This window comes from Anabrus simplex, chromosome 3 (genome assembly GCF_040414725.1).
Source record: "Anabrus simplex isolate iqAnaSimp1 chromosome 3, ASM4041472v1, whole genome shotgun sequence".
In the NCBI taxonomy this organism is placed as follows: Eukaryota; Metazoa; Arthropoda; class Insecta; order Orthoptera; family Tettigoniidae; genus Anabrus; species Anabrus simplex.
In genome coordinates this window covers 486,162,364-486,181,632 of record NC_090267.1, presented here as the reverse complement: position 1 = coordinate 486,181,632, position 19,269 = coordinate 486,162,364, and positions in this window count along the sequence as shown.

Genomic DNA, 19,269 nt, shown 5'->3' with positions numbered 1-19,269 from the left:
TAGGGGCGCGCAGCTGTGAGCTTGTATTCTGGTGATAGTGGGTTCGAACTCCACTGTCGGTACCCGGGAAGATGGTTTTCCGTAGTTTCCCATTTTCACATCAGGGAAATGCTGGAACTGTACCTTTATTAGACTTCGAACGCTTCCTTCCCACTTGTATCCCTTTTCTCTCCCACTGTCGCCGTAAGACCTATTTGTGTCGGTGCGACGTAAAACAATTTGTAAGTACATGCTTCGGTAATTTCTGAGACATGTCTGCAATTATATTATTAATAATAATTCGGACCTGTTAAAAGTTCACAATTTTCTTTAGTGTTTTCTGACAGATTACGAGCTACGAAGTTTGAGTGGGGCGATTAACTTTTATTTTCATAATAGTCAGTAATAATAGACTAACACAGTTTGTATAATAATATTGTTAGTTGCTTTTCGACGGATGCAAGCTAATCGCACGGCCAACTCGCCCAATAATAATAATAATAATAATAATAATAATAATAATAATAATAATAATAATAAAATCTTCACGTGCCAATGGAGACGCGCGGTGTCGGAATTTTGCCCACTGGTATTCTTTAACGTGCCCGTAAATCTACCGATCAGAAGCGGTCGTATTTGAGCACCTTCAAATACCAGCGGACTGAGCCAGGATCGAGCCTGCTAAGTTCATGAAACCAGTGCTTGAACCGTCTGAGCCACTCAGCCTGGCAACGTTTATTTTGATACGTTGAATAGGCACTGCAAAATCAGCAGTAAGCTAGAAGGTTCTCATTTACATTTAAACATGTTCTTTTCGGTTGGAATCACGAAAGGAAGGTACGTTTAATTAATTTATGTTTATAACATGTCCCTTACTTTATGAAGTAAAACGTTCGATGTGTTTTGACATTTCAATTCCGATACTACTCACTTTGAAATTCTATCCCATGCATTCTTTCGTTGACGTAATAAACTTTATTTACGTACACGTCAACACGGGTTGTTTCTGCATACGGCGAGTTGGACTCCCAAAAGACCATGATATTGAAATCGCACTGTGGGAGAATATTCCACGTAAGCAGTTCGACAAAAGCACTAGACCTGTCACATGCCGGTTGTCTGCTGTTCTTAGCGACGGAGATGTCGCTGGACGGGTTCCCCACCCCTACATGAAACCGGTCTGTCTGACCTTGACCTGAATAACAGCTGTCAGAGATGCGAACTATCGTCCGTACTAGTACGCGAGTTACTTCGTAGAAGTAGCATCAGTAGTAGTATTTGAATAATGCCAGTGTATGAATACCACGAATACCATTATATGCTGCTAGTGTATCGTGTGGCAGAACAGAACACGGGTCGCCCTTCATGAATCTATCGGGAAAGGCTTCCAGCAATTTATATTATATTTCTTATTCCCTACGAGTTAAAACAGAGGACACCTTGCGTTTTAAGGGCCGATGACATTAAGGCAGCAATCATCATCATCATCAACGTCGTCGTCGTCACGTATAAATATTCAATAAAATAATCGTTTTATATTCATCATTACTGAAATAGGAACTATAAGTTAACATTTAACTTAAGAAGATTGCCTAGAGTGTTTTGTTAATTTACAAAAGAAAGTTTAACATTTCTTTTAATGCAATCTGTATGTTTTTGTTTTTTAAACTGTTGTACTGTAATGTTTAACATAGGTACATTATGTTGTTCACAGGCGTTTTCGTGTACGTTCGTAAATCCGTACTTTTCTATTCGAGATAGTCTTGTTACCGTCCACCTGGAATTACGGAGCCCGTACTGTATATTAGTTCATTATTTTTCTACAACAGAGTGTTACGAATGCGACTGTAGTTCCCGCGACCACGCCACTCTTATGTCTGTGTCACTAATGTGCACTTTGTTCAGCTGTGTGCTGCTTGACTATGTGGCTCTCGTTACCTTCTTCTTTCTCTTCTTCTACTGCAGCCTTATGTCTTAACAGGTATACTGTATTCTACCGACATCATCTCAACACGCTGTAGCGTAATCTGCTGCGATTTACCGAGCTCGATAGCTGCAGTCGCTTAAGTCCGGCTCCATGGCTAAATGGTTAGCGTGCTGGCCTTTGGTCACAGGGGTACCGTGTTCGATTCCCGGGAGGGTCGGAAATTTAACCTTAATTGGTTAAATTTTCTGGCACGGGAATTGGGTGTATGTGCCATCTTCATCATCATTTCATCCTCATCACGACGCGCAGGTCGCCTACGGGTGTCAAATCAAAAGACCTGCATCTGGCGAGCCGAACTTATCCTCGGACACTCCCGGCACTAAAAGCCATACGACATTTCATTTCAGTGTGGCCAGTATCCATTATTCGGGAGATAGTGGGTTCGAACCCCATTCTCACATCAGGCAAATGCTGGTGCTGTACCTTAATTAAGGCCACGGCCGCTTCCTTCCCTGTCCTAGCCCGTTCCAGTCCCATCGTCGCCATAAGGCCTATCTGTGTAGGTGCGACGTAAAGCCAATAGCTGCTGCGATTTGTTATTAGCACCATCATAGTAAAATGTAATATAGTTGTGGCGGAATCTTCTTAGATAAGTTCGACATCTGTAGATTGTGTATAATTTGATAACTCATCTGTACTCATGAAAGCGACCGTCGGCCTGGCGTTCAGGTTAATAGCTACATGTCTCTAACGTGTAACCTTGTTTATGTTTCTTATATTTATTGATGTGTATGTTTGATGTTTATACACAATACGAGATTACAGCTGACTCATCCCCACGAGCTTGACCTGGTTCTCGTTTTACGCATAGTAATCTGTAGGTAACTACTGCGAACGATGCTAACTCACGTGACATACATTTCATCTTGTTTCCTCTTAAACCACGCATATTTTACTATTTTCTTCCACGTATTTCAGCTTTTAACGACCTAATAATAATAATAATAATAATAATAATAATAATAATAATAATAATAACAACGTTAAGTGCTTTACGTCCCACTAACTACTTCTACGGTTTTCTGAGACGCTGAGGTGCCCGAATTTAGTCCCGCACGAGTTCTTTTTATGTACCAGAAAATCTGCCGACACGAGGCTGACCTACAGTATTTGAGCACCTTCAAATACCACCGGACTGGGCCAGGTCCGAACCTATGAAGTTGGAATCAAAAGGCCTGCACCTCAACCGTCTGAGCAACTCAGCCCGGAAGGAGGCACGAAATGTAGGTACGTTTAATTTATTTAGTTGTATAACATGTCCAATATTCCATTGAAACTAAACGTTCGATGTGTTTCGATAATTCAATTCCGATCCTACTCATTTGGGCATCCCATAACTGCTTTCGTTGGCGTAAGGACCTGCCATCTTTCTTGTACCTTTACGCAATGCACAACGGGGATCTACTGTATTTCACGTCCCGGCGCGCCTATACCAACCAATAATTATATCACACGCTCGTACAGGTCCCTCACCGATTCAGGTTTTCAGGTCATTTCCATACTCACTAGACCACGGGGCTGATGACCACACGTATCCCAATCCCTTAAAGGACATAACAGCAAATGAACCAGTATTAACACTGAGAATTCGGTATATCCAGGGTCCGAAACCGATGACCAGGGTCGTCTGAAGCCCCTAAGACGGAAACTGAATACTGACAACTACGAAACCAGTCTGGCGAGAATGTAACGTAACAAGGCATACGCTACTGTAGTAGCCACCTTCAGCTGTTATCGTAGCTCAGTTGCTCTTAAACATAAAACCAGTTTGACAAGGATGTTACGTAACATCTCGTGGTAGCGTTCAGCTGTTGTACGTAAACATAAACAGAAACCAGTTTGGCACGCATGGCGCGTGACTCGCCTGTTCTCAAAGGGAAGGTATTCATTCGCGAAGAACAAGGCATACTACCTATTCTAAAAACATCGTATCTCTTTGCTCTCGAAAATAACTTCCGAGAATTACTAAAAGTTTGATATATAGTGGTTCGTCACATCGTTCTCTATTGCTAGAAGAAATATCTGCAGGTATACACCTAACACCCTGTATATATATGAAAACATAAAGGTCCGATAATACTGCCTTGAGGAATTCCCCTCTTAATTATTACAGGGTCAGATAAAGCTTCACCTACTCTAATTCTCTGAGATCTATTTTCTAGAAATATAGCAACCCATTCAGTCACTCCTTTGTCTAATCCAATTGCACTCATTTTTGCCAGTAGTCTCCCATGATCCACCCTATCAAATGCTTTAGACAGGTCAATCGCGATACAGTCCATTTGACCTCCTGAATCCAAGATATCTGCTATACCTTGGTGGAATCCTACAAGTTGACCTTCAGTGGAATAACCTTTCCTAAAACCTAATTGCCTTCTATCGAACCAGTTATTAATTTCGCAAACATGTCTAATATAATCAGAAAGTATGCCTTCCCAAAGCTTACATACAATGCATGTCAAACTTACTGGCCTGTAATTTTCAGCTTTATGTCTGTCACCTTTTCCTTTATACACAGGGGCTACTATATCAATTCTCCATTCATCTGGTATAGCTCCTCCGACCAAACAATAATCAAATAAGTACTTCAGATATGGTACTATATCCCAACCATTGTCTTTAGTATATTCCCAGAAATCTTATCAATTTCAGCCGCTTTTCTAGTTTTCAACTTTTGTATCTAATTGTAAATGTCATTGTTATCATATGTCAATTTTAATACTTCTTTAGCCTTAGTCTCCTCCTCTATCTGGACATTATCCTTGTAACCAACAATCTTTTAGGACAGAAACAAAACTACCCGTTTTATTCTTCCACTAAGTATTTATTGACACTTGACACTTGTCATCTCGATTTTTCGTTATTCTTCTTCTTATGGAAATTTATGGACTCTTTCGTGTCGCCCAGTCACAAACACGTAATTGTTAAACAATATACACATTAAAACACGGTCCACTTGGTCTAAAAACATTGAAGTATCGATATTCACTAACAGACTTTTCGAGGGCAGTAACATATCCACATCACTGAGTCAGATAACGTTATCCCATCCAAGAGATACATGTATATATACAAAATACAAGTGGAAGTAGGAGTAATTAACTTACAAGTATACACATGCAGAAAATTATACTGATTTAAAGAATTTTGGTACTGGTATTTAATGAACATGTGCGGAAAATGTCATAACATTTTGTGAAGAGCTTGTAGCAGATTGTGATATTATATGGAATAGGCCTACCCTTAATAAACTTTAATGAACATTTATGCATTCAACTATCTCCAGAAGGATTGCCTAACTAGATACAGTGAAAAAATATGAATATGAAGATCTGTTGCATAACTATTATGATACAATGGTTGAACATTCTTCCCACCTTTCATGTTACTGAAAGACATTTCTGTGGTAGAACATCCTTCAAGAATTAATTCACTGTGGTCATGCAACACATGCTGACTCAACTCTTGGTGATTCACAGTGATATATTGTGACCTTATCGGTCATGTACATATTTATTTATTAATTATTTGGCAGTGAAAAACCTTTGTAAAGCTCCCTCGTACTTGTTACAAAAAGTTGCATTAGATTGCACATGCTTACACAACCTTTGTAGACTGCTAAACACCACTCCGTCTTAACTAAAAGGATACACAGATAGAGAGAGAGAGAAGAAAATGTCAAGCCAGAAAAATCGATAATGATATCTTCACCCGTTGAAAAAATGGCCGAACACGATGTTGCCAGCTCGCGAGTTGCATTTGTATGATGAGATTTCGAGACATGCATAATATTTTTATATGGGAAACCTCGGGATGTTATATGATTTCATTATAGACATCTGCCAAAATTCCAATTCTTTATAATATATTAACGTGTGGAAGAATACGCAATCGTTGCATTATATAACACGCTAAGCGTCCCTTGTACGCAGCACCCTCATGGAGGACATTGTAGGGGCATTATTTTGATAATTAATTTTAAATAAATGGCCGAACAATTAAGGTTCTGCACATAACCAGACTACTTAAGAATCTGAGTCACACGTTTGAGTGTATTACCGATGTCATACGACACGTGGAACTATTAATTAAAAAAGTAGTGGGGACTATCCACTGTCTCTTGCATGAGAGGGGGAAAGTTTATAAAAGGAATCGCGATGATGACAGCAGTATCCACTTCACGCGAAGGATCCAAAGCAGAACCACAGTTTGATGGTGTTCTGATCTATTTAGTGTTTCAGACTGTAAATGTACAGTTTATATCTTCGAGAATATTGTAATTGTCTACAAACAATAGTATTTAAAAAAAGGTTGAAGTTATGTGATCGCAAGACCGGTATAATGGTAACTTTTAAGTGATGCAACAAGTATTAATTTCATTATAGTGTAATAATTGTAATTTTTGTGTTAAAGTGACGCAACAAGTCTTAATCTCATAAAAACTGTTATAAGTGTAGAAGATAACCATTGGATTATGAACGTGCTCAGCGGGAGTAGCAACGGACATGAACCCGTGACCAACGTCAATACCATGGAAGCTTAAAAAATGAAGATGAGGGTCTTATCCGGGACCCGAACCTTGGATTGTTACGACATGATGATAAGTACTAAAATTAAATAATTTTTTAATAAATGCACGGTTATTCATTATGCAGATCACGTAAATTAGGTTAGACATGTAAATTGCATGTATTTTTTTAATTAGAGAGAGAACTTTTGAGTGGTCTTCATATTCATTTATGTTCATTTCATGGAATTAATAGTCTACTCCATGGGCTTAAATATATATATATATATATATATATAATTAACGTAATGCATGTATTTGACGTGATGATAAAATATTAGTTAGTCTGAGAGTGCTTAGATTAGGTAAATGTAATAGAAAGTAGATTTGTTTTGGCACTGAGCCAAGCCGTAATTTGTATAATTTATTTACGTGATATCCAAGCTTATTATGATAATGCATGGTGATTATGCTTGTAAAAATGGATTATCGACTGTTAACATCAGGATAGCAAGGCACTCTTATTTTCACGTAATTTGCATGATAATATATTTGTAGATGGCTGTATTAATTATATGCGTAACTTGTGACATGCCTAGACATCGAACAGACGCCCTCCTATTGAGATTAGCGTTTTCCTTTTATGTGAAATATTTTCCCTTTCTATATATGAGAATAACATTATTGATATATTTAAAATCCATATTTGATTTTATTGGTATGAGTTTAGTAGGAAAAACCTAGGCTGTATTCTGTAATCGGATGGAATCGAAGCCGGTCATTCTAAGTTGAAGGATGTGAATATGAGAAAATGAACAGTGGATTGATATTGTATTATAGAATTGTGGCAAGACAGTGAATTTATAAGCCAGTGGAGCTTTGGAAATTGATATGAGAATATATAATGAAATAAGATTATTTAATAAATATGTGTTCCAAGGGAAACGATTTGCTTTCACCTTGAGATGTTGAAAGGATATTTCTGCCACACCGGGCCATTATTTGCTAGGGCTTTGACGTCCAGAGATTTACGAGCTGAGCGAAGATGGAAGGGTAGCGAGAGGGCTTGCCCCTTGTAGAGGATTACTGTATGCTGTATTGTTCGAGCTATTCCACTTAGAATGAAGGCAGTGCGACACCGATTATTATTTAAAGGATTCTTTTACTTTTCCATGTATGATCTTATAATAATATTTAACTAACTGGAACGCCAGTATTATTATTTATTTGTTGACCCTATGATTAATTAAGAAAGGCAGTGTTTTGTCCCGTTTGTCGATGCCATCTTGGATATCATCGGTTCGAGTTCTGAGGCAACCATGGATTTTTGTAGTCACATATTTTTTTATATACAGCCAATTGCATGTGTATATTGTTATTGTTTCTTTTCATATTATGTGTACATATTTTCCTTTCTTATACATTCTTTTAGTCGTGTTTCACTCTTTATGTGGATGACAAATCGAGTTTTATTTTCGTAATTTTTGTCATTGGATTCATTGGGATGTGGGTTCGATTTCTGGACCCGACATCAGTCATTTTATTTTGATTAGGATTATATCGACTAGCATTCATTTATTCTTTGTTTATTTTTGTAATATAATTAATTTAGCTAGGTGACCACTTCAAGTTATCTTCAATTTAATTTGTTGTATAAATAATTGCTTCTTCTGATAGTGAAGAATGTTATTAATGATAACCGTCGCATTTATAAGGATATTTCTGATTTTAAAAAAGTATGTTATACAAATTATAATGTAATATTTATCATCATGTCGGGAAGAAGAAAGAGGTAAAGGAGAAATAAAATTTTTGACACTTTACAATTTGTATTTAGTCCATTAGACCTTGCATATTCAACATTGATATACTATAAATATTCGGGATCAACCTTTAATTAATTTGATTTATCAAGGCTCAATAAATAGGTATTTAAACTTTTGTCTGCCTGTCATTTTGCCGAATAACATTGTATCCCAGGTTTCCTTCCGTTCATTTATGCCTTTAAGCTAGTTATGTGTTATTTTCTGTGATCTTCTTCCGCGAACGCACCATGGCCTTGGGAGGTCGGTGGTTTGATTCTCTGGAACGGAAGGGTGCAGTAGACCCTTGCACGGTCGGAAGAGCACTTGCTCACCCATCATTGTGATTTTTTTTGTTGTTCTTTCCTGATGAGGTGGCATTTGACTCTAGACTAAAAAGGTCCCTTTCCATCAGGCGCTTTGACGTATGGTGCTATATGGCGGTATCCCGACTTTTTAGGGATTATCATGCAGTCATTTGGTTCTATGCGGCAAATGGCGTGGGGTGGAAAGGTTGCAATATGGACAATTCACCACTGAAATGAAAAAGACAGGCTCTTGAGTAAGAACATACCAATCCATTACCTCTAACCTATTCAACTCCTAATGTGGAAATCATCAGCACTTATCAGGACAGTCTATATGAATTTTGAATCTTCTCACTTTTTTCCTATGTTTTCATTCCCCGCGGGGCGGGGCGGGCCCCCTAGAGCGTTACGCGCTCTCTCGGGCCGGGACAAGTGATGAAAGCAGTGGGTTTTTTAAATGTAGAAGATGGGTAACGATGTGAAAAAGTTAGTGATGGGGAAGACGGTGATAGGAATTATTGAGGAAGTACGCTAGGAGTGAAATTTAGATAAGGGGACCAGAATGAAGATGAAGGGTTAGGAGGTGCAGGGTCGTAGTGAGATTGTATAGAGAAGATGTAAGGAATCGTAGGATGTCAAACGTCGAAGGTAACTGGAGGAAGAAACTAGGCGGGGGACTAACAGATGGACTAGTTGGAAAAGGTGGGGCTGGCCGGGGGCGGCAAGGATTATTATTGATGGGATGGCGAACGGGTTTGGGTGGAGAGATTGATGGCTCAACTTTGTGGCGATGGCGATAGATGTATACTCCAGTACTGATGAGTTGTTGGACATCTTCGGCGGTCGGTAGATGGATGCGAACCATGTACGTTGGGCCCGAGGCGTTCTGGATGCGGAAGACGCGGCGAACCGGAACGCCTTCCGCTTGGAGCTGGAGGAGAATTGTGTGGTTTGAAAGTGCAGGGTCCACACCTCGGATCACACAGCTGTACATTTTGTGGAGCGGTGGTGGCGGTGGCGGCGGCGTTGGCGATGGTGTTTCGGAGGCTGCTGCTTCGTCGGCGTGGAGAGGCGATCGTGAAGTGGCTGCGGTGGAATCGAAGATGTCGTCAGGGGGTTGCTGGGGTTGAGGTTGTGTGGAAGGTGAGGAATTAGGTAGGGAGGATATCATTATGGCTGAAGGACGGCTTGTAGTAACAGTGGTGGTGGGAATATGGGAGAGGGTATAAGCTGTCGTTGTAAAGGTGGTGGTAGTAGTTGTGTTGGTGGGATAAGTGGAAACTGGAGGCGATGAAGGCTGTAGCGATGTACTAAGTTGAGGAGAGGTTAGGACGGGTAGAGTAGTCGGATTTGCGCTGAGCTGTGCCAGGATGGATTGGGGAGTAGGCTCCACTATGTAGTACTGTTGATGGATAGTTACGCCGTTGTCGAAGAGGCGCTTCAAATCATCCAGCATTGGTAGATACAGCAGGATCTGCGAAGACGGAGACGAGGTGGAGCCATCCACTAGCCGGTACGCATCGTGGACTCGGAAGTTGGCGGGGCGGAGGGCGCTGCAGATGTCGTCTTCGGAGAATGCGAAATCAACCTCGGGAATTATGCAGGTGAACATGGTAAGGGAGGCCGACTTCCTTCGTGGCGTCAGGCCTATATGTTCTTTGGCACCGGCGAGGTGCGAAGTACGGATGAGCTGCACCCGGCCAGCAAAAACAGTGAGGCGTTCGTGTAGAGAATGGAGTAGTCCGCAATTAGAGATGTGGTCGATAACGTGGTGTCCTTCCTCTTCAACCAGAGCCCGGGGCTGATGTGATCGTAGTGTGTGTCTTCTCACTGAATGTATGACGCTTATATGTCCCCGTTAACTCTTGTTCGCTGGATGTGTCCCAGCTACAAAATTTACAAGTAAATCCAGTTCCATTAACCCGCCCACGCTTTAGTGATTCAGATGACAACTTATGCACTTGTGTGCATCGTATAGATAGCAAAAATTATCCAAATGAAGGTATTGACCACGCTAGAAACGATCCAAATGAACTTATTGACCATGTGTTGACGCAATTCAAACAAATATTAAAAATTATTCACCCGAACGTATTGACCACATGCTAAACACAATTCAAACAACAATTTTTCCCTCTACTTATGCAAAAACAATTGGTAATCAATTGTCATATATACTACGAATCATACCAGATGGCAGCCAGGTAGGTGTGTGTACACACTTCACACGGAGGTCACACGAGACACACGGACGACTTCGGCTTTTTGCTGTCTGTCACAACAGCTGACTCTGTACATCCTTATCTCCTCATTTTTGATTCGGCCGGGTGACGCCGCAACTCTACCATCGCACCCAGCCGACCCAACAAAGCATATAGGCCAGACACCAAATCGGAAGTCGGCCTCCCAATATGTACACCTGTATTGTCCTGGACGTCCAACAATCCATCACTGAAGACACCATCTTATCTGAACTCGGCAAGTCTGGAGTATACAGCGCCACTAGGCTGCAGGAAGGTTCTGCACCATCAAACGACGTCCTGCTTTTCTTCAAAACATCCACCGAACGTGACCATCTTCTCGCCACTGGTGCACAAATCTGCCAACGCCTCCATCAAATGGAAGACACTCCTAGCAATATTTTAGAGCAACTCCCGGACTATTCTCCTGATCCAACTCCTTACACACCCCAGCCACAACCCTTGTCCTTTCCTTACACCACTACAACAACCACCACTACTACCACCCTCACAAACTCCCCAGTTCACACCTCCCTCACAACTTCGCTCACGACTACGGTTACAACCCACCCTATCCCTATCATGACCACTACTATCATCATGCCTCCCACCTCTACCTCATCAAGTCAAGAACCAGCGCTTGCAATTGACACTACCACCGATACAATGCCGCCACCATCGACCGATTGCAACGGCGTCATCCGAGGAGTGGACCCGCTCTTATCCAACGACGCCATACTTCAAGACCTCCGCCTGACAGGAACACCAGTTCGCCGAGCAACTCGGATTTTCAACGCTACAGGACCTACCCACCTCGTTCGCCTTCATCTGCCGACTCCGGGCATCGCCCAGCATTTCATCAACAACGGCATCCATCTTCAAGGCCGCCATCATCACACTGAACCATCTCGTTCTCCTCCCCAACCTGCTAAACGATCTCATGCACCCCGTCGCCGTCCGCGGCCGGCTCCTCCTTTCCTTCCACCGACTCCACAAATCTGTTTTTACCCTCCTCCACCCGGTTTTTCTCCTCCAATACCACACCCAACAAACCCTCTCCACAACTTACTCACTTCTCTGCATAACTTCTCCTGTATCTTTCACATCTTAGCCCTTTCCCTTACCTCTAGCACTAACCCCACCTTCGTCCAACAGCCTTTATATAATCCTACTACGTACTTTAAAATCTGTGTAATATCTTTTGTACTACTTTGTAACCATCAATGCTAATAAACTCCCTCAACGAAATTCAACACCTAGGCATAGGCACAATTCCCCTCCCATCTCATACATATTCACATCCTTTACCCACCTCCTTCTTCCGTCACATCTCCCCAACCCGCCCGCATCTCTTGGCCAGAGAGAGGGCGTTACCCTCTAGGTGGCCCGTCCCACCCCTTCAGGGTGGGGAATGAAAGCAAACTAAGAAAAACTAAAAAAAAGACGGCAGCACTTTCGTAAAAGGCTGAGGCCATCAGCGGCCATACTTTTCAAGAATGCATTCTGATTGGCCAGGTCGTATTATCGCAGTGTTATACCGAGACGCTTGTGTCTCTTTGCTTACAAGGAGTGCAGCGAGGAATCTATCCGGTCGTGAGTTGGACTCATATACGCTACTAGAAAATGGCCTTATCTCTACCGTTCGTGTCGTATATACTAGATTATAGAAATCTATGACCCTATATAGAATCTATCGAGTAAACCGACTATATATAAAGGTGGAAAAAAATCTTTCATTACACAAAAATGAAGGATAAGGTTGCATTGATGGAATATTTTATGATTCTCTGCTATCCCGTAGTTACTACTAATACTACAATGGCAAATACTACGACATAAATTTTTATTGGAATAGGTACCTATTCGAAATTGGATTATTACTTATCTTCTCTGCGATATGTTTTATATCATATCGTTAATTTTTGGAAACTCCCTTGTAAGGGAGCTTATGTGTAAGGTAATGTAAAATACCGCTCTAATGGGGTTGAGGGTGTGGGATTTTTTGTATCACTCAAGATTAATCTGGTGCTGGTAATGTAACTTGTACGTGGCGGTTGTATGTAAGTGTAGCTACGCGAAAACCGTTGAAATCAAGAAAGTGCGTTTTAGTATTACCGACAGTCATTGCCTTCGTGATGTAGAGGCCGTACTGTAGCTCTGATGACGTTACGCTTTGGGTGGGACTTGAAGGCGATACACATCCGCTTCGCTTGAATAACACACTCGTTTAAATTACTTAAGAAACTGTTAACACCTTATAAAACCAAGAACTATTCGTAAATGATTGTTAATTCTGACATACAATGCATATCCTTCTCCGTAACGTTCTATTTCTAATTCTGGAATTCAAGAGGACAAATTGGGGCAAATATTCGTTTCTAGGAAGGGGAGTAAGGGATTGGAGTAACTTACCAAGGGAGATGTTCAATGAATTTCCAATTTCTTTGAAATCATTTAGGAAAAGGCTAGAAAAACAACAGATAGGGAATCTGCCATCTGGGCGACCGCCCTAAATGCAGATCAGTAGTGATTGATTGATTGATTGATTGATTGATTGATTGATTGATTGATTGATTGATTGATTGATTGATTGATTGATTGATTGATTGATTGATTGATTGATTGATTGATTGATTGATTGATTGATTGATTGATTGATATTGTATATCCGTTCATTTCCGTGACTACAGGCTAACACATTGAAACATAATCTTACGATTTCTATGCATTTTCCAGTCAATTGGAACATTCACATCATGCACACTGGTAAAAAAAAAAAGTACTTGTCACTTTACAGAAAAGCCATCGTATATGAAATGTAATTATTGTGTTGCCTTAAAAAAGTATGTACTGTATTGTCCCTATCACGAGCCAGAGGCTCATGGGACCTTTTGTCACCAATAAATAAATAAATAAATAAATAAATAAATAAATAATTTTCATACCATACTCATTGCACCTAATTTCAAGTTCCAAGATATTAAACTGCAGGCTTTCGGCACAATCTGCCATTAAGACCAAGTCGTCAGCATAGGCCAGACTGCTCACTACATTTCCACCTAACTGAATCCCTGCCTACCATTTTATACCTTTCAGCAGATGATCCATGTAAACAACGAACAGCAAAGTTGAAAGATTACAGCCTTGTCTAAGCTCTGTAAGTACCCTGAACCATGAACTCATTCTACCATCAATTTTCACAGAAGCCCAATTGTCAAAATAAATGCCTTTGATTGATTTTAGTAATCTACCTTTAATTCCATAGTCCCCCAGTATTGCGAACACCTTTTCCTTCGGTACCCTATCATATGCTTTCTCTAGATCTACGAAACATAAACACAACTGCCTATTCCTCTCGTAGCATTTTTCAATTATCTGGCGCATACTGAAAATCTGATCCTGACAGCCTCTCTGTGGTCTGAAACCACACTGGTTTTCATCCAACTTCCTCTCAACTACTGATCGCACCCTCCCTTCCAAGATGCCAGTGAATACCTTGCCTGGTACACTAATAAATGAGATACCTCGATAGTTGTTGCAATCCTTCCTGTTCCCTTGCTTATAGATAGGTGCAATTACTGCTTTTGTCCAATCTGAAGGTACCTTACCAACACTCCATGCTAATCTTATTACTCTATGAAGCCATTTCATCCCTGCCTTCCCACTATACTTCAACATTTCAGGTCTAATATCATCTATTCCTGCTGCTTTATGACAATGGAGTTTATTTACCATCCTTTCCACTTCCTCGAGCGTAATTTCACCAACACCATTTTCCTCCTCCCCATGAGCTTGGCTGTTCGCAACACCACCAGGAAGATTTCCTTTTACGTTGAGAAGCTTTTCAAAATATTCCCTCCACCTCTCCAGTGATTCCCTGGGGTCTATTATGAGTTCACCTGAATTACTCAAAACACTGTTCATTTCCTTTTTCCCTCCCTTCCTAAGATTCTTTATTACTGTCCAGAAAGGTTTCCCTGCTGCTTGACCTAGCCTTTCCAGGTTATTACTAAAATCTTCCCACGACTTCTTTTTGGATTCGACAACTATCTCTTTCGCTCTGTTTCTTTCATCTACGTACAAATCCCTGTCTGCCTCGGCCCTTGTTTGGAGCCATTTCTGATAAGCCTTCTTTTTACGTTTACAAGCTTCTCTCACTTCGTCATTCCACCAAGATGTTTGCCTTCTCCCATCTTTACACACAGCTGTTCCGAGGCATTCCCTTGCTGTTTCTACTACAGCATCCCTGTATGCCACCCATTCACTTTCTATATCCTGGACCTAATTACTGTCCACTGTTCAAAACTTCTCACTAATCATATCCAAGTACTTCTGTCTAATTTCCTCGTCCTGGAGATTTTCTACCCTTATTCGCTTGCAGACAGATTTCACTTTCTCTACCCTAGGTCTAGAGATACTTAATTCACTACAGGTCAGATAGTGGTCTGTATCATCGAAAAATCCCCAGAAAACTCGTACATTCCCAACAGATTTCCTGAATTCGAAGTCGGTTAAGATATAGTCTATGATGGATCTGGTACCCCTAGCCTCCCCTGTGTAGCGGTGAATAGCCTTATGTTTGAAGAATGCATTCGTAACAGCTAAACCCATACTAGCACAGAAGTCCAGCAAACGCTTCCCATTCCCAATAGCTTCCATATCTTCCCCAAATTTACCAATCACCCTTTCGTATCCTTCAGTTCTATTCCCAACTCTCGCATTGAAATCGCCCATTAGCACTATTCTAACCTTGCTGTTGACCCTGACCACGATGTCACTCAATGCTTCATAAAACTTGTCAACTTCATCCTCATCTGCACCCTCACATGGTGAATACACGGACACAATTCTCGTCCTAATTCCTCCAACTGACAAATCTGCCCACATCATTCGCTCATTTACGTGCCTAACAGAAACTATGTTGCGTGCAATGGTATTCCTGATAAACATCCCTACCCCAGAATCTGCCCTTCCCTTTCTAACACCCGTCAAGTACACTTTATAATCTCCTATCTCTTCCTCGTTATCTCCCCTTACCCGAATATCACTTACTCCTAGCACATCCAGATGCATCCTCTTTGCTGACTCAGCCAGTTCTACTTTCTTTCTTCCATAAGCCCCATTAATATTGATAGCCCCCCATCGAATTCCATTTCGTTCGCCAAGTTGTTTCCAAGGAGTCTCTCGCCTGTCAAATGGGAGTGGGACTCCGTTACTCCCATAGGTTCGAGGTTGTTTAAAATGTTTTGAGCTCGGTAAATTCATGAAGCAGGATGCTACCCCACTTGCACATAGTCCAAGTGAGGATCTCTCCTCTAACGGGTTATGGACCACCGGTGAATTGTATAGTCCTAGCCGCCTGAGCACAAGGAGGACCATGACTCAGAATATGTCCGAGATGCCCACTTCCATTCCATAGCAACTGGTATCCCGACTCTCAGGACCACTTACTAGGCCACTCAGCCGTTGCCCATGGTTCACGAACTAGGACGTGAGTACAGTAACCCACACCATGAACCACACTACGGATATAACATTACACAAATAAATAAATTACATTTTTTACAAGTTGCTTTACGTCGCACCGACACAGATAGGTTTTATGGCGACGATGGGACCGTGATGTGAGTGGATGGGACAGGAAGGGGCTAGGAATGGGAAGGAAGCGGCCGTGGCCTTAATTAAGGTACAGCCCCAGCATTTGCCTGGTGTGAAAATGGGAAACCACGGAAAACCGTCTTCAGGGCTGCCGACAGTGGGGTTCGAACCTACAATCTCCCGAATACTGGATACTGGCCGTGCTTAAGCGACTGCAGCTATCGAACTCGGTAAACTACAAAATTAAAACACTGCAGAGCGATATTCTCACACTAAGTTTTCTTCACTAATTAAGGACTTTTCACTTAATAATGCAGTCGATGACGACTCAATCTCATATATATCTGAGTAAACATGCAACCAACGTTTACAGTTTCAATAAAACAACGAAGAATTGACATGTAACTCAACTAACCCACGTACTGAACTACCCCCCTAACGATCAGCTGATCGCTTTCCCGCGCTCGCTACAGTAAGGCCTGTACATCACAAAGGCAGTGCCACAGTCTAATATATACAGTCGCGAAGCTCTAATAAGAGTCATCCACTTGACAGCTTGAGCGACACTTGCACCTCTAGCGGCGAGGTAGAGGCAACTTGCTAGCAGACAACAGGGAACGAATTACCACTACAGTCTAAATTGGTCATAACTTCTGAACCATTCATGCAAATAATGTCCTGACAAGGTTATTGTAATCCTTATAAAATAGTGGAGGAGGTCAAACAATTTATTTCGATGAGGAGTTCGAGGATAATATCGAAATATTTATTTAATCTTAAGGATTTTTTTTACCGCGGACTATAACATAAAATCGCTTCTAGAGGGCAATCGGTTCGAAGTAGGTATATACCATCGCAGACTTTTTTGTCACACACACCCGCACAACACAGAGGGAAGGACACCACGCTGTTGTTCACATCTCTAATTGCGGACTACTCCATTCTCTACATCAACGCCTCACATTTTTTGCTGGTCGGGTGCCGGTTCATCTAGATCAGGGCCTGTCAAACGCCCAAAATCTCACGTGTGCAAATCGAGGCGCTAGAGCTCCGTGCACTGTGCATCGGTTCCACTCTGCTCGGACCAACGCTTCGTCATACAAAGAGTCATTTTAATAATAGGATGATTTCTTAATATTAGTAGTTTGTGGCTGAACATTAAACTGTGAAATTGTATCATAAGTATATATTTGTGAATCTGTATTATGTAATAACATACACTATATATATAATATACTGAAAATACACTTAAATTACCAAACACATTTTTCTTTGTCTTAAATTAGATCAAAATCTGGTTTCATTTCTAAGTAAACTTCACGCCAGGCATTTCTTATCGCATTCCGATCTTTATAAATGCAGTAGCGGCGATTAGGGGGGCGAGGGGATGCGGTCGCCCCCGCCCCAATTTGTGGACAAAACATTACATTATTATTCCGTTTTAGGTGGCTGAAACTAGGACTTATTTTAATTATTTAAGAAAGCAATTTGTACAAGCCCTGTTGTCTTATCAGATAAATCTTTCTTTTATTTTCTTTAATTATCAATAAAATTATTAGCGGGAATACGCACAAAATGTAGTTTGTCGCGGCTAACTGATTTGTATAGCGCCATACCAAGTAGTGGAGACTTTGAATGTCCTGTGAGGAAGGGTGGCAAGGGTATATTTTATTGCCAAGGCCATGGACACTGATGTATGATTTACTCGCTTGCCGCGCGCATTCGTCTATCTGGCAATCTCTTTAGTGTATTAGTTTCGTAGTGTGTAGTCAAATACTAAACGAATTTTAATTGTATTATCACACCGTACTTCTGTTTAATTTTAGTGCATGTGTAAAATTGTTCCCTTGATGAAAGTTTTATTGTGTGGTATTGAATCAATATCTAAAAAACTATTACCGCACTTAAGTTGGTAGCCTGACAACCTTTACCTCTCTGTCGAAATTAGCCTACCACTTTGAGCTTTTTTAGAAAAGTTTTGGTGTATATACCTCCCCCCCCCCCCACGCTATAAACCACAAACCCGGATACGTTTTGTTGTTTGTAAATTTCGCCCCTCTCCCCCAACACACACGTCCAATACCCAATCGCCACTACTGTATAAATGTCTAGATTACGTTCCAGTATGGACCAGAGTAATAAGAATTTCAGTATCTACGTCAGCCATTTCACAAAACCAACGATAAATCCTACAAAGAAATGCACTGAACATTTTAACAACAAAGTAAAACAAAAAACCGTACAGTGTGAAAGCACGCATTTAGCTGTGTGCGCCACTGAGTCAACGGCAGCCGTCCATTCCAGTGGCAAGACACGGCTGCTACACGGCACGGCTGCCGTGCCGTGTAATGTGAAAGGTCTAATGCTCTTCTTCACGCCACTAATGGAATGTCGCCGTACGGTTTTTTTGCCGTACGGTCGAAACCGTGTAGTGTGAAAGGATCCTTAACCGCCTGAGCCACTCAGCCCGGCGAATTAACATTTAATAGCTGGACGATTTTCCTTTTAACATGAAGCCTACTAACAGAAAGATAATCTATAAAATCCCAGCTTTAATCTGAGAAGAGGGATAAAAGAAAGAAAAGTGTGAAAATGCTGTCGATAGTGATGCTTTGAGGAATATTTACGTACAATTAGAGTAAAAATGTAACATACCCTTGGCTGTATAGTCGAGGATTTTTAAAGTCGCTACCCTGGAAATAATCTGAGCAGATCTTATAATTCTTATATAAGCGTAACGCCCCTTCTTTCTCGTACACCTTATCCAAATCACTTCTGTGACATTTCAAAACCCACAGATCACACCTACAACAACACATCGGTATTGAAGGTTAACTGCTGCACTATA